The sequence below is a fragment of the Geotrypetes seraphini genome, chromosome 12 (assembly GCF_902459505.1).
Source record: "Geotrypetes seraphini chromosome 12, aGeoSer1.1, whole genome shotgun sequence".
In the NCBI taxonomy this organism is placed as follows: Eukaryota; Metazoa; Chordata; class Amphibia; order Gymnophiona; family Dermophiidae; genus Geotrypetes; species Geotrypetes seraphini.
The window spans coordinates 112,495,232-112,505,757 of record NC_047095.1 but is presented as its reverse complement, the minus strand read 5'-3'; positions in this window follow the sequence as shown (position 1 = coordinate 112,505,757).

Here is a 10,526-nt window from a genome sequence, read left to right as displayed (position 1 = left end):
TCCTTCAGTTAAGCATACTCACAGAAGTGGAAAACTCGCCACAGGATCAAGGAGAGTAACAGGCAGAAAGAAGCAGGCTATTCCAAACAACTGAGCATACACAGAGAGGGTGGGTCATATGCAATCTTACAGGGACTAACAGAAGATTATCAAAGATAAAAACTTAATCTTCCAGTCTGTTACGTCTCTTCCAGATTTCATACGCTAGCTGACATACCAAAGCAATCATAGCAGCTAGGGAGGGACAGAAGAGTCTGCCCTCAACACCAAAGTCCCAAAGGTGGCATCAGAGCGAGCCATCACATCCACTTGGTAAAACCGGATAAAGTTACAAAGAGAGGACCAAGTAGCTACAATGCAAAGTTCATCTGGATGAATCATGTGAGACTCCGCCCATGAAGTAGCAATATTTCTAGTCGAGTGAGCCTTAAGAGAAACGTGGCGTACGCTGAAGCACAAAAGGTTTGCAACCTGAACTTTAAGGCCTGCTGGAAGAAAAACCAGGATCACCCAAATGGGAGCCCTCTCATGCTCCAGCTGGTCCTTAGCACACCACTATGGGAAAGCCTTCTAGGCTTTGGCATAAGAAGCCATAGTTGAGGGTTTCTGAGACCACAAAAGCGTCGAGAGGACTACAGCAAAGTTGAGTACTCAAGAGCATTAACAGAAGACCAAAGCAAAGCGCTGTGGATTCTCCATTGGCACCAAACCCTGACGTAGAAGGTTGCCAGGAAGAGGGAGGTTGAGCATCCTGTCCCGCTGAAGACTGACACTATTCGCAAGCCATGGATAACTCGAATCACGAAGCTGGGATGCATTGCTATGTGACAGATGACCTGACCAACCGGAGGCCATTGAGCTCATGAGGTGGCCAGGGCTGAATGAAGGCGTCTAGCTCTAAGTTTCTGCACCTTGTTCAATTACTGAATAAGTGCTTGACCCTCTAGTTCTCTCTGACACCATCAAGTCCATCTGGGGCCGACCCCAGCACTGCATGATGAGATGGAAATGCTTTCCATGAGAGGGACCATTCTCCCGGGTCCAGGACTTTGACGACTATTTACTTAAGGGAAGAAAACAATCTGGATAAATTTAAGAGCAAACTAAAAAGCTTTCTTTTTAAAGATGCATTTAATAATTAGAAAACTTGACTAGGAGTTTCATTCCAATCCCATAGCTTCTCTGAGGTTCATTGTTCTTTCCCTTCCTATTGTTTTTTTACCATAATTGTCTTCTCTTCTATCAATCAATTTGTACTTCTTTTCCCATCCTTTCCTCTTGTTTTATTATGTTTGTAAAGTTAGTCTTCAATATGTTCACTGAAGTCTAAATACACGCTTGACAGGCCACAAAGGCGGCTGCCGCTGCCTGGAAACATGAAACCACTTCAAAAAGGGTTTTATTAAAAATAAAATAAAACCACCACTGTGTGATCCTGTGAGTCCTTAAACACTAGTCCAACACTAGGGCGGTCCATGCACTGGGTATCCTGTGCCATAGTGGAATCCACCTTCCGAGCAAGGACGTTTATAAATGTCAAAATAAATGTCACAATGTACAGCACTGCGCATGCGTTTTAGTGCTATATAAGTAATAAGTAGTAATGGTAGTAGGGTGCTCAAAACTGCTGAAAAGCAGGAGCCAGCGGAAAAAGCTTAGACATAGCTTGAGTGAGCTGGAAAGAGCAGCCTGGGCATACTTTTGTCCTGTAACCAGACCAAGAAACTGTGGATAGGATGGCTAAAAAGAGGATATATGTTTTGCAGAACCCCAGCAAGAAAATGGTAGACAAAACCATGCTGAAAAGGCCTACTGGTGGAGGGGTCCTCATCTAAATCCAAACTGTTAGGGCAACCACATTGACCAGTCCCAACAAGGGTTATCAGCTGGATCCAAAATAAAAGCAGTATCAGGAGACAAAGGTGGCATAATATCCGCAGCTGGACGAGAGGGCTCCTGAAAAGAGACCTCCGCCACTGACGCGCCCACCAGCTAGGTCCGAAGAATACACTTTCCAGAGGAACCAAACAAAATTTGGTGACAGTTCACACCGTGTACACTGCACCAAAAGAGTCCCCAGCCTCAGAATGCAGGCATTTGGCACCAAACTCCAGAACTGCTTCTGGAAGAAATATTTTCCCAAAATTATGGACTCAGGCTGGCTCCCCAGCTCGGTAGGACCTGAAAGAGGTGAAGCCTGAAGCTCCCGCCCCCCTCCCCTAGCGCGCTGTGGCACGTGGTATATGGTTGCAGATCCAGCACAATCAAGGCACACATTCAACAGATTAGGGACTGGGGAGTCCTTCCCAAATGATTTTAATGAAATTGAGAGGTTTTGAGGCAGAAATAAAACTTTTGAAAAAAAGATTAAAATCCAAAATGGCTACCGCCAGCGACTTTGTGCCAAAAACAGTAAAAATAAATAAAATAAAAATATGAAACTGTGACAAGTGAGTTTAAACATGTCTTTGTTTTTTTTGTTTCAATATTATTAAATTTCCAACATAAAATAGAAACATAGAAATAGACGGCAGATAAGGGCCACGGCCCATCTAGTCTGCCCACCCCAATGACCCTCCCCTACCTTTCTCTGTGAATAGATCCCACGTGTCTATAGTGCAAGAAAATTGTACAGAAATGTTCATCAAAATCTCTCACGTGTGCACAAACCATTCCCCCCACCCCCAACCCCTTTCCCCCCCCCCCCCCCCCCCCACACATATATAGAAATAGAGTCCGGGAACATCTCAGGAAGTACGTGGTCATCTTCACAAATTCAATAATCTACTACGAGCATGGGGAGTAAGGTCCATCCAGAAATGTTCCCAAGTCTGACAGAAGCGGCGGCCCGGACCACGGTCCAGTTCCCCGACCTGTCTCCTCTTCAAAGAAGCATGTACGATCATCAGGGATCTCCATTGATTATAAGAGGGCGGGATAACCAGTTAGCCAATATAGCTTTTTTACCCAGCAGCAACACTCTTGTCACAAAGGCTGTCATCCCTTTAGGTTTTGGCGTTGCTATTTTATAATAACCGAAGAGAGCTCTTGGCATAGGAGACCATCGCCTACCCCTAGTATATTGTCCAAGTCTATGCCAGAACTGCAGAATATGGGGGCAAGTCCAGAGCATGTGTCCCAGTGAAGCATGTGCTTGAGCACATTTTGGATAATTATGGTGTGGAGTGATCCCCATCCGGGATGCTCGCTCAGGGGAAATGTAAAGTCGCAGAACAATCTTCAATTGTAACTCCCAGTGAATAACATTAGAGGATACCTTCTTGATATTTTTTAACACTTGTTGCACCTGCTGTCCTGTCAAAGAGCACTGCAAGTCTTCTGCCCAGGATGCTGCCAAAATGTCCAAATTCGGCCCCAGTTGGCATTCCCTGAGGCTTAGGAGGTGAAAGCAAAGTGGTATCCTCTGTTGTGCTGAGAGACTATAAAGAGTTCAGAAAGTGCTTCCTGACTTTCCTCTGTTAAGCGTTAAGAACATAAGAATTGCCGCTGCTGGGTCAGACCAGTGGTCCATCGCGCACAGCAGTCCGCTCACGCGGCGGCCCTTAGGTCAAAGACCAGTGCCCTGTAAGACCTTCAAAAAATGAGTGGTCATATGTATTGGGAGCATATACATTTAGAAGATAGAACGAATATGAGCACACCGTCAAATGTAACAACACATATCGTCCCTGTGGATCACTTTCTATCACTCTAGCAGTATAAGGCAAGGTTTTACGTATTAAAATCGCTACACCTGCTCGCTTCTGTGGTGAAGAAGCTGAATAAACTGCGCCCACCCAAAATCTCCCCAATTTAGAGTGTTCTGCATCTATCAGATGGGTTTCCTGCAGGCAGGCTATATCGACCTTATGGCGTTTCAGCTGATTTAAAATTTTAGTTCTTTTAATAGGGGAAGTAATGCCTGATACATTCCACGATATAAGTCGCAATGTAGTAACTATAGTCTAGTGAGATGATGAGAGGATCTGTCAGACAAAAATGACTGCGGCCTTAGCATGCCATCCCAGGCTCCTAGCCCAACCCATACAGCAAAGTTATTCTCAGGAGCAGCCCGAGTACAACCAGACTAGTAATTGCGCCCAATTTTACAGGAAATGAGAACCAAACATATTGATCTGGACCCAATCGCCCCCATATCCCGAAGATGATCACATACAACCCCAACTCCAACCTAAACCCTGTGGAACTTCTCCTGAACCTGTATCTAGGTAAATAGCAGCCGCCCAGGATACTCTCCACGTGATTGGGGGCAGGAAATGCAGCCTGCTCCCTGAAACTTGGGGGATTTTTCACTCAGGGTGTATATAGTCTGCGCTTAAACCCCTGACAAGGTCAGTGGGCAAGCGAACTCCCAGGGGAAAGGACCCTGTGCCAAAGAATGGTGGCACATGGCAGGCTGGCTCCACAAATCCATCAAGGTTTCTATATGAAACAGAAGTCCAGACTTGCAGGACTACATTCTTTCCTCCTACCCATTCAATGAAAGTTGCAAGTTAGCTGACACCGGTGCCTCTCTTCCTGCCTTGTATGCCGTGGCACATTTAAAATCAGAGAAGAGGAAAGCATGAGTCCCGGCAGCTTCTCTCCCCACCCCCGGACCAGCAGCGGCAGCTCAGTGTGATTTTAACTTATCCACACAGCTGTCGCTAGCATTAGTTTAGACTCAGTTTCATCAGACAGCCGCGGGGCCTTTGCTAGGCCGCTCCACTTGAATGATGTGAGGCGGGCCAGCCTAGCAAAATCCCTGAGGCTGCCTGGTGAAACCACAGCTAAACTAATGCTAGCGGCAACTCTGTGGCTAAGTTAAAAAAGTACACAGCTGCCGCTAGGCTAGAGAGACGAAGTATTGCTGGACAGGGGAGGAGGAGAAGGGAGGAGAGTTACTGCTGGACAGGGGGGAGGAGGGAAGGGGGAAGAGGTACTGCTGGACAGGGGGAGGAGGGGAGGGGTATTTCTGGATAAAGAGGAGGTAAAAATAAGGGAGAAGAGGTCTGCTGGAATTGGCAGAAAGGGAAGGAAAGGATAGGTGCTATACACTGGAGGGGAGGGTGAGATGGTGCAAGGGGAGAGAGAATGTTGGGTTGGGGGTGGGAAGGAGGGATGCCACTCGAGGGAAGAGACAAGGACAGAGAGAGAAAGCATGCAGGAGGCAGAAAGTATTGGACTCATGGAGGGAGAGAGAGAGTTGCATGGGGGAGGGAAGGAGGACCAGAGGAAAAGCATGCAGGAAGAAGAGAGAAAAAAATACTGGACTGGTGGAAAGGAGGGAGAAATGTTGGACTGGGAGGGGGTCCAGAAAGGAGGAAAGGGAGATGGTTTGCAGGGGGCAGGAAGGGAAAGAAAAATGTTACATTGGGGGGGGGAGGAGAAATGACTAAAGGAAGGAAGAGATATCAGACCAAGGAATGGAAGGGAAGGAGGGGAGTCTGGTAGCTCTATAGAAATAATAGTGGTAGAGAGAGATGTCAGACTGGGAAGGGGGAAAGGAGAGAGAGGTCGGATCACTGGGGGGGGGGGGGAAGGAGAGAGGTGTCAGACCATGGAAATAGGGAGGGAAGGAGAGATAGAAAGGAAAGGTAAGAAATGGAAAAGTAGATTTTGAGAAGAAAGCAGAAAAATGGAAATCCTGAATGTTAAATTAATGCCAAAGATGGATGCAAGGCAGAAAGTGAAGACGGAGAGAAAAACAGTCAATGGATAAGAAGGCACTGGAAACATAGTTAAAAGCACAGAAAAAGTCACTAGACAACAAAAGGTAGGGAAAATGATTTTATTTTCAATATAGCGATTGAAATGTGTCAGTTTTGAGAATTTATATCTGCTGTGTATATTGTGTGTATATGAAAAAATGGAAAAAAATTTGTATTACAATTAGTAAAGGGGGCGGGATCTGGGGAAGAGCTTGGGTGGCACTTGGGAGGTCTGTGGTTGGGGGTACTCAGTTGATATTTGTTAGACTTCCCTGCTGGCACACTCTACTGGCATTTCAGGGCCTGTCTGGAGGGCCTCTGCGCATGCGTAGATGTCAATGTGATGATGTCACGCATGCACGTGATGTCATCATGGCGACATCTGCACACTTCTGGGTGCCTTGAGCCATGGCCACTACCTTTAGTGTGCCTAGGCTCGAGAAAGCTTGAGAGAGACTGCTATAGAACATTCTACCATGATAGGGTGGTGCTTTGCACATTTCCAAACTTCTTCCCAAAGGTCATATTTTTTTTTTTTTTTTATTCTTTATTCCTTTTTATTTCTTTCAACAAGTGTACAATATTATTACAATTAATTCACATAACTCACTTGACATTCTTAAACAATATTATTATACATGTTTTAATACCCCCCATCCACCTCCCATCCCTTCCCATATCAACAAAATATTTCGTCCAAACTTATACATACTTATACATCTCTCTTTCATAATACAATTAATCTTACATTAAATCTGTCCCTCCCCCCACCCTTTCTTCCTCAAACTCTTTATTCATTTTATTATACAAAGTGATGCACAACAATATATATCTCATCATAGTACATATATCCCCTTATATTTCATAACAACATATTTCCAATAAATTTACCCTCTTTCTTTTTCTATTCATACCTATATACCATGTTTCTTATATCCATTAATCAGTTGAAATATACCGTTAGCTAACTAAATTATCTTATCCCCCCCACCCCACCCTATTTTTATAAATTATCCTCTAAGGAAAAGGAATAAATCTTAATCATTATAATAATCAATTAATGGCCTCCACACCTCTTGAAACCTTTTAAAATACCCCCTTTGTACTGCAAGAAATCTTTCCATCTTGTACATATGACAAACTGAGTTCCACCAAAAACTACAATTCAATCTAGAACAGTCTTTCCAATTAGTCGTTATTTGTTGAATTCCCACTCCAGTAAGAATCATCAATAATTTGTTGTTTGCTGCAGATATTTGACTTTTGGCCCTCATACACATTCCAAAAATCACTGTGTCGTAGGATAATGCTACATGATTTTCCATCAATATATTGACTTGATCCCATATTGATATCCAAAATGCCTGAATACATGGACAATAAAATAAAAGATGGTCTAAAGTTCCAATTTCAATTTTACAATGCCAGCATCTATTAGACTTAGAGCAATCTAATTTTTGTAATCTAGTAGGGGTCCAGAATGCTCTATGCAACAAAAAGAACCATGTTTGCCTAATAGATGCTGACATCGTACCTTTAATTCTCCAAGACCAAATACGTGGCCATTGAGATGCATTAATTTGATGCTTAATCTCAATGCTCCAAATATCTCTTAATCCATTTTTAGGCTTCTTATTCAAATAATTAGATATAATTTTATACCACTTTGCGGCCTGATGACCCAGAAAATTTGCCTGGAAACATAAGAATTCTAAGCTGTAATGATCATTTAAAGATTTCCATTCAGGGAACCCCACCTGAATAGCATGCTTCAATTGCAACCACTTAAAACTTTGTTTTTTATTCAGACCATATTTATGTTGCAATTGTGAAAATTCAAGCATCTTACCATTATCAATTATTTCCGTTAATGATCTTATACCTGCTTTAATCCAATCTTTCCAGACAACCTTAAACCCGCCTATTTGTATCTTGGAGTTTACCCAAATAGTTTGTTGTTTCGATTTTAAAATAGAATCAGTAGTTAATTTGTCTATAAACCTTAATGTTTTCCAAGTATCCATTAATACTCTATTGTCCTTACGTATTCTAGGCATTTTTATACCAAGCAAAAGATCAAGCCTAAGTGGAAAGATAAGTGATCTCTCCATCTTTAACCACTCTGGTAATTGTTCCAAAAGCTCTGGGAGGACCCAATACATACCTTGGCGCATGATATAGGCTTGATGATACCTATAAAAATTGGGAAAATTTACCCCACCCTCCTCAATTGGTCTTTGCAAAGACACTAAAGCCACTCTTGCAATTTTACCCAGCCAAATAAATTTAACCAGAATACTATTTAATTTTTTATAGAAAGACCCCTGAAAAAACACTGGTATCATTCCCAATTGATAGCAAACCACAGGCAAAATCATCATTTTAACAGTTTGAACTCTTCCCCACCAGGACAAATGTAAAGGATTCCATTGCTCACACATCTCTGTTACTTTTTGTAATAAAATTTTTTGATTTATTCTCATTGTCTCTTCGAGTGTTTTATTCAACCAAATACCTAAGTACTTTATTCCATCCTCTTTCCATATAAAAGGGAAAGAATCAAATATACCTTTTGTACAATGCACATTTAAAGGTAAAATCTCTGATTTAGTCCAATTTATTTTGTATCCTGAGAATTTTCCAAATGTATCTATTACCTTCAGTAGACATGGAATTGTTGTTTCCGGATTTCTCAAATGAAGCAAGATGTCATCTGCATAAGCAGATACTTTATATTCCACTCCAGCACATGGAATACCCTGTATGTCCTTTGCCTGTCGAATAGCTAATAATAAGGGTTCAAGAACTATATCAAAGAGCAAAGGAGATAATGGACAACCTTGTCTAACTCCCCTCTGCAACTTAAAAGCATCTGAAATATTATTATTTATATATAAGTGAGCAGTTGGGGAGCTATACAGTGTTTGAATCATTTGTATAAATCCGGATCCAATACCAAACCACTCCATAGCTTGATACATGAAATTCCATTCTACACGATCAAAAGCCTTTTCAGCATCTAGTGATACCGAAAAAGCCGGATCATTAATTTGTTCTGTTAAATAATATATCTGAAATGCCAGTCTAGTATTATTAGAAGAGTGTCTCTGAGCAACAAATCCAGTTTGATTCATTCCTATTATATGCGGAAGAGCTTTAGCCAATCTTAATGCTAAAATCTTAGCTAATAATTTACCATCTACATTTATTAAAGATATAGGCCTGTAATTTGACACCAATGTTGGATCTTTATTTGGCTTTGGCAAAACAATAGTTAAAGATTCTGCCATATTGCCTGATATACAACCTTTATTCAGTTGATCCTGATATAATTTTAATAAATATGGTAATAGGGAAATTTGAAATTCTTTATAAAACTCTACTGTAAATCCATCTCCACCTGGAGCGGTCCCAACTCTAAGGGATTTCAATGCCATTTGTAACTCTTTTAATGATATAGGTTTATTTAAACTTCCTTTTATATGATCAGGAACCTTAGGACCTTCAATTAAACTCAAAAAATCCAACCCATCTTTCTCTTTATTTAAATAAGACTCCGAAGAATACAGTGACTTATAATATTTTAAAAATTGTTTTAATATATTTCCAATTTGAGAATGTGAATTGCCTAACTCATCCTTAATTATGTTTATTTTTTCCTTCCTTTTCTTTGCTTTTAAATAATTTGCCAATAATCTTCCAGCCTTATTTGCACTACCATAATATACCGCTTGCTGAGCAAAAATATCTTTCCTTACTAACCCAGAGGAAATTTCATTATATTCACTTTTTTTTTTTAACAATATTTGAAATGTCTCCTGTTCCCATTTATTAACCAATTTTAATTCCAAATTTTTAATTTCTTTTTCCAAATTTACATATTGCTTTCTTAGCTGTTTCTTTTTATATGCAGAATATGATATAATTTGTCCTCTCATAGTTGCTTTGAAAGCATCCCATAAAATTCCAATCGACATTTCCTCTAAATCATTAAGTAAAAAATATTCATTAATTTTAGTTTGAAATTCTGTGCAAAATTTAGAATCAGCAAGCAATGTATTATCAAACCTCCATATCGGTTTAGAATTATCTTGATCTACTAAATTAACTTCTATCCACACACCACCATGATCAGATATTATTATTGGTTCTATGTCAGCTTTTACAACTTTCTGTACTATCTGATCTGAAACAAAAATATAATCAATTCTTGAAAATGATTGATGAACATGTGAACAAAATGTAAATTCCCGATCATTAAAATGAAGAATACGCCATATATCTTTTAAATTACATGATTGTATCAAATTATCTAACCCCATTGATTTCATAATTCTACTTGGTTTTTTATCCATTATTGGATCTATAACAGCATTGAAGTCCCCAGCCACCACTAAAAAAGGTCATATTGAAAATGCATCTAAACCAGTCTATACTTCTATCTTCTTTTCAAGAGGAGACGTGCAATGGTGGTGTATGTGGATGAAAAGTCAGAAGAGTGCTTTGTACGTACCAAGATGCATATACAAATGTGGAATAACATTAAAGGCTTGGTGAACCTTAGGGAGGCAAACAAAAAATGTAATAAAATATAAAAATTTTTAGGGATATAAACACATTAAAAAAACTTAAGCAACTAAAAAAACCATGAGTCCAAATGAAGCTTGCGATGGTTAAACTAAAACACAAAGGACCCTTTTGATTTCACCAGGCTCATGTGAGTTGTCAATAACCCTCTTCTCATCTAGCAGCTAGGGAGTCCCACATGTCAAAATATGTTCCTGCTGCCCTCAGATAATACCTTCTAAAGGTGAG